Here is a 7,394-nt window from a genome sequence, read left to right as displayed (position 1 = left end):
GCCGCACCGGCTATAAATAAATATATGTGTACATATATAGGCAGCATTTGTCTATGAGCCGCAGGTGTCCACGTTGTAACGTGAGATATTTGCACAGAAAGATGTTACACACATTTAATTAAATACATACCGGTAACATCCACAAATAGTGCCTGTAACACGGCTAATGAAAAAGATTAATAATAAATAACACAAGAAAAAGTCCATCCATTTTCTATCCCCGCTTGATCCTACTCTGATCGCTATCTTCATCTTCCCCCTGAGCATAATGAGGGCTAATTTACTGAAAAAAAAGCACAATAAAGCATTATGAGAGGGGAACACAACATTGTAAACAAGGCGGAGCAGCACGCATGACTGCCGCTACACTACAACACCACAACACGGAAAGCCTGCGAGTGTTTGTTAACGTGCACGAAAACTCTTTGTTTGTTCGTGATTAGAAGCCAAGGTTTTACCGTATAGGATTTTCCAAAGGGTGTCTGGAGAAGAGTTACATTTGTGTTTTTTTAGGCAGAGCTGCTGAGTATGTTTTGGGGCGTCCAAAATGGCATATGCGGCCTGGCTCATGTGAACCGACATTCCGCAGATACCGATCACGGGGCGACCCAGGCGGACGCCCCCCAAATTCATGCCCGTTAGCATCGGTGTGTGTCCCATCATCTGAAATCTGAACCTTCCGGCACCACGACAGGAATCTGTCAGATCGGATTTTTCATTCGTCGGATGTAATAAAAACCAAGATAAATTGTTTTTCTACATGATGGCGAGTTACATGTCTGGACTTGTCTGGACTCCCCCGCTGCACACCACATCTGCCACAGTCTGTTGGGCAGCCATTCACCCACACACACACACACATACACACACACACGCCTCTTTTATGCAAAGCGATTTCACCATTTCACATTCCTCACTGACACGCTCTGTGCGAATGCAGCGGTTTAGTCCGTTTACATTTTGTCAGCAACAACAAGCAGCTAACCGTCAGCGGTTAACCTCATGTCGACAGGTAATGGATCAGTCAAGATGCCGGATCAGATATTGGGAAAATGACACCAAAGCGGCAGAAATTTGAACAATAGGTTTTTTTCAAACATAATTTTTGTTTTGTATTGTTTCCTTATCAGTTCTTAGGTGGTCAACTTTTTTTTTTTTTTTTTTAATACATCCACAATAAAAATTAACTGTATTTTGTATTTTAGCATTTATTTTTTGCATTTGTTATTTATTTCAGTAGTTGATTTTTTTTTCCAATCACCTACTTCTGTTGTTTTAGTCGACAACTGTTTTTTTTTTGTTTGTTTTTTTTTTGAACACAGCAGCAGCAGTTTCTGGTTGGATTCTAACCAAATGTCTTTGTGCGTGGTGTTGCAGGAGTTTCATTGGCAATCCTAAATTGCCAAAATAAGAATGAAAAAGTGAATGGATAACATACGCATGAAGGAATGAATGGTTTTATGTCTGTATTTGTGGCCTTGTGATTGGCTGGCGACTAGTTCCTGGTGAACCTCGTCTGTTGTCCAATCACAGCTGGAAGAGGCTCCACGCTCCCTGCAGGATAAGCGCTATCGATGATGAGCGAATGGATTTTTTTTTTTCAATGTTAAATTTGCATATATGTATGCTCATCATTCGGCCGCCCGGTTGCCGCTGGCGATTTCTCAATGCGGCCATTGTGGTCGCAGCGTGTTGCCGGCAGTCGGCTTCGCTCTCTCTTTGCTTTGACAGCTGACAGGCGTCTTTGTTTGCTCATAATGTGTTTTCTGTTACAGAGGCAACGCTTTTAGGGTTCGGCGTCTGGTGAGATACGGGATGGTTATTTTGACCCCATGGGTCTCTTCTTGTCCAATTAGGTTTCGGATCTTCGGGCCTGCAGGCGATCCTGCAGCGCGAGCGCAGACACAGGCGAGATTTTACTCTAAAGTCTGTGCGGCGTATTGGAGCAGGAAGTAGTATGATGGGTGTTAAACATCTGACGCTGCACATGACTCGGTAACGGGGCTGTTTGGAAATCTCAAGGTTAACCCGGGAGCGTCTTCGAGCGACGTGCGGAATCGGGAGTACCGACGATAAATGCAGCGACACCTCCCCATTCGTTGTCAATGCTGCGCGCTATCTTTCAAAAACATCCGTGTGTGTGTGTGTGTTTAAGGACATTAAGAAGACACACTTTCCCCAGCTGCAGCTTTGAGCGGTCGGCTGCCTCGAAGAACAACTCCTCCACGATCAGAATACTGACCAGCGGTTGAAAAGGTTTCACTTCTCATTCCTGGTTCTTCAACAGCAGCTGTAAACTCCTGTACTTCCTGTGTTCATTGTGTGCTCAGTCACAATAATAATCCCACGGGGCGCTTTTTAGTTTTCCTACCTGTATTCAAATTGTGGGGGACACTGTTGTTAGCGCTTTTGCCTCGATTGGATTCCGACAATAAATGAAGGAATGAGAAAATGAATGAATGGTTGTGTGTCTCTATAGGATGTGTGAATGACAGAGTGAATGGTTGACAAGATAAAGAATGAATATTAAATATTAATTAATATTAATGCCTAACTCTTGTCGAAATCTTGAATTTCTCCGGCTTCAAGTGAAGAAATTCCGATTGAATCTCGAGAAGATTTCAATGAATTCACCATGACCAGGATGACTGAGAACCTCCAGCGAAATGATACCTAACTCTGGTTTTATTTCTGTTTATTACTGCTTGACACGTGGAGACGTTGAACGGCGGATGGAACAACAGCATGATGATATGCTGAAATCAAAACCGACTGGGATTCCCAGAAACTCGCGGCTGCTGATCTGAAAAAGCCGAGAGCGCGTGTGATTATGGCGACCAGTCGCCGAATAATCCATAGAGATTAGATTAAAGCAAACACTGTTACCTTTCAGCACTTTAAATTCATATGTGATTTTTGTCTTCGAGCGGATTCAAAAAAAATTTTTTTTTTTTTTAATCCAGATGAGAGTCGGTCGCGATCATATCAGGACTCAGTTCGACAGACATTTAAACCTCATTAAATGCTAGAATTAAGACTGAATAAGACATTAATCCGCCATCGGAGACAATAATATATTCCACGTAATTATATGGATCCCCTCATTGGCCTTAATGATGAGGGTCATTGAATTATCAAACAGATTGTCCTTCAGTTTGCAGCTGTCTGTGTTTTTCAAGCCTGGATAAAGTAGAACAGGTCCCTCCATCTGCGTTGCCCCCCGTCCAGGGGAACAGACCCTAAACCCCGCGTCGACACAATGAGTCGGAAATCAACACGAATCCTGTTTACGTTCCACCTTACAATGTAACACAATAAACACATTTCCCTTTATCACAATAGCACAATAGGGACTTATATAAATGGCAGCTTTTTTTTTCACATATGGCTTGTCAAAGCACTTATGGGAGGAGGTTATTGTCTCTGTGTCATTGTCTTTTTAATATTTAATGTTTGATTTTTTTTTTTTTTTTTCTTTTTTTGCCGCTGCCATCCCGGACCAAAGTGTGAAGTGCTGTGATCCCGCCGAGGGGTCGCCGGGCAGTTGACCTCCATCAGTGACGAGCGAGCGGAGACGACAGGACGACCCGGACCGGGCTCAGTATCGAGACCCGGATTCACCTCCTGGTCCTGAAGGTGTGCGAGTTTATTGTTTATCACGTCACCAGTCGTCATGGCAACAGGAGTCGCCCGGTTTGTTTTTGAGAAGTTTCGCCGGAGGTGTCTGCGCTTCCCATGCTTTCCTTCCTTAGCCTTTTTTTTTTTTTTATTTCACTGCCACGAGACACAGAATCCGATGATTCGGAGCAGCGATCGGGAAAACGTGAAGTCAAGACGAGTTCATACTCCGCTCACATACTCCGCTCCCATAAATCAGTCATCGCCAGACACGACTCTCTTATCACATGCAATTATCTCATATCCAAATGCCAATCTAAAGCAAACAAAGCAAAAAGTCAGACACAAAAATAATTGACTGACATATGGGAATAAAATTACCGTTATGTCGTGGAGGACACTCGCAATTTTCCAGCCCTGATGAGAAATGCTTCCTGTGGGTGACCCTGGATTTTTCGTATTCTCTGATAGCATCGGTCAAAAATGAGTAAGTTTGCCAAATAAAATTTGATTGTAATAAACCTCTTTTTTTTCCTTTTTAATGTTCAGATCAGAGTGTTCTCTGGAGACGGTATAAAAAGATACTACTGCCAGTATAAATAAAAAACAAGGAGCAACATGCAGGGACAGCTATGCTATCATCTATAGCTTGTCCATACTTATCAAGCTATGTATTTATGTATGCATGTATGTGTGTGTTTGCAAATTGTGTGTTTCTGTATGTATGTATGTATGGATTTATATATGCATGTATGTTTGTATGTATGTATGTATGTAAGTATGCATGAATGTATGTATGTATGTATGTATGTATGTGTGTGTGTTTATGGGCTTGCTGTGTATATTTTATATATCTATATGTACATGCATGTATGTATGTATGGATCTATGTTTGTATGCGTGTATGCATACATGCATGTTTATGCGCATGTGTGTGTGTATGTGTTTGCATGCATGTTTGTATGTATCTATGTATGTATGCATGGATGTATGCATGTATATATTTATGTAAGTGTGTATGTATGTGTGTGTATGCATGAATGTTTACATGTATGTGAATGTATGTATGTCTGATTTTATGCCTGCATTTATGTGTGTGTATGTATGCATGTGTGCGTGCATGCATGCACGTATGTATGTATTTATCTAAGTGTGTAGGCATGTATGTATATATGCATGCATGAATACATATATGTGAATGTTTAGATGTCTGATTTCATGCCTGTATTTATGTTTATATGTATGTGTGTGTACGTATGTATGTACTTAACTCTGTGTGTGTGTGTGTGTGTGTGTGTGTGTGTGTGTGTGTGTGTGTGATTGTATGCATGCATGTGTATATGTATACAGAGATATATCTGTAAATATATGTATATCTGTTAATCAATACAATGCCCGGCCACATTGGTTACACATCAATATCACAGAAACTCCACCGCCCCCTCGGGAAAACTGTGAATCCAAAGCCCCAAATCGAGGTAATGCCTCAAAATGATCAGATTAAGTGGAGTAAAATGTAAAGCTGATTATGCTCTCACAGCAGTAAATATAGTAAATGACCACAGGATCCGATCCTGCTTGCAGCGCTGGTGCAAGTTAGAGTCTGAACCATTAACCTGCAGGTTTCCGAGCTCTGGCTGTCGAAATCAACTTTCATTTCCCATGCTTCTGGTTTCCCTACAGAGCTCCGTCTGCCCTCGGGGTTTTAACGTCTGCATGATTTTTTTTTCTTGTTTCTTGGCAGCTGTTTTACCTGTAAGATGTTGGCAACCGCTTGCACCTTTCACTTTGAGGTTTATTAAACAAAGCAGCCCCTGGCAGAGGCGACAGAAGCCGTTAACTGTCGCGAGAAGCCGCGTCGAGGTAGTAACACTCATCGGACTGTTGTTCAAAATAGGTCTGTGGGTCGATTCTGAAATTGATCTGATGCCGATCTGTGCTGTGCACCTTTAATGCCCTGTTCAAAATATGCTCAACCAGTTTTAGGAGTCAAAATAGTGCACTGATAGTTTTTAAGGCTCAGAAAAACCCAGATTCTGGCCATCCATCCACGAGGAGTGTAAAATTTAACCGAAGGCCCGAAAGTTCATCTTGCTTGTTCATCAACTTTTGACCCGATCGCAGAGTCTCTCCTCCGGATTCAACTCCTCCTCACTCGCTTTCACTTCTTCTTCGTCTTCTTTTTTTTTTTTAATATTCTGAGAACGTCTTAAGAGTTGGCGGTGGTTTATAAATGTCCCAGAATTGACTCAGGTTTGCCTCCGAGCTGGAAGCAAGGCTGGAAATGCTGAGTCCAGTCAAAAGTCCGAGGCCGTTACTGCCTGACGTTGAGCAACGAGAGCCCTTCAGATGTTGCGAGTGAAAGGGTGAATAGTTGTATGTCAATATGACACGGGAATGAAAGGGTGATTGGTCACACGCTTCTATATGTATGACCTAAAGGAGAGGGTGGATGACTGTATGTCTCTAAATGGCAAGCGAGTAAGAGGATGAACAGTTGTATGCTTACATGACATGTGAATGAGAGGGTGAATTGTTGCATGTTTCAAAATCACATGTGAATGAAAGGGTGAATGTTTGCATGCCTCCGTATGGCATGTGAATGAGAGAGTGAACAGTTGTATGTCTTTATATGCATGACATGTGAATGAGAGAGTGAACGGCTGTATGTCTCTAAATAACGTGAATGAGAGGATGAATGTTGTATGTCTATGACTTGTGAATGAAAGGGCGTGTGGTTGCCTGCCTCCCTATGTGTGACATGTGAATGGCCGTATGTCTCTAAATGGCAAGTGAATGAGAGGCTGAATGGTTGCCTGTCTCTATGTGACATATGAATGAGTGGGTGAATGGTTGTGTGTCTGTGTGACTTGTGAATAAAAAGGGTAAAACGGTTGTATGTGTACAGTGAACTCTGCCTCCCGCCTAATGGCAGCTGGGATGGGCTCTGGCTCGACGGCGACCCTGAGTGCAGGTCAAGCAATATTTGTAATAAACGACTCAATGAACGAATGATAACAAAAGTGGTCACTCCTGCTGACCTCAACTTGAGACGTTGTAGGTCGGTGACAGGGATACTTCCCAGACCTCCTCAACTGTATTGAAACGCCTTATAACCAGGAAGCAGAGCTGGGGGACTCCGGAGTGGACACACTTATTTCCAGGGCTGAAGTTGCCGAAGCAGTCAAAAAGCTCTTCAGTAGCGGGTTTCTTGGGATGGATGAGGTCCGCCCTGGGTTCCTCGAGGCTCTGGATGCTATAAGGCAGTCCAGGCTGAAACGCTTCTGCCGCATTGCATGGATGTCGGGGACAGTTGCTGCTGGACTGGCAGACTGGGGAGGATGTGCTCCAACTACGGGGGGATCGCACTCCTCAGCCTCCCTGGTCAGGTCTATTCAGAGGGTCCGCCGGGTCTTTGAACCTCGGATCCAGGAGGAGCAATGTTGTTTTCCTCCTGGTCGTGGAACAGTGGCCCGGCTCTAAACCCTCGGCAGGTCCTTAATGGGGCATGGGAGTTTGCCCAACCAGTCTACATGTGTTTTGCGGATCTTGAGAAGGCACTTGACTGTGCAGTCCCTGTGTGATCGGTGTCGGAACTTGCGGTATCGCCGGTTGTAAGCCGGACCCGTTTTCTGTGAGAGTTGGACTCCGCCGGGGCTGCCCTTTGTCACCGATTCTGTTCGTATCTTTTAATGGACAGAATTTCTAAGCGCAGCCAGGACATTGAGGGGATCCAGTTTGTCGGGATCGAGTCTGTTGCTTTTTGCAGACGATGT

The sequence above is a fragment of the Fistularia commersonii genome, chromosome 22, assembly GCF_037954325.1.
Source record: "Fistularia commersonii isolate RoL2024-O1a breed Wild chromosome 22, RoL_Fcom_v1.0, whole genome shotgun sequence".
Classification (NCBI taxonomy): Eukaryota; Metazoa; Chordata; class Actinopteri; order Syngnathiformes; family Fistulariidae; genus Fistularia; species Fistularia commersonii.
Note: the sequence above shows the minus strand (reverse complement) of the source record.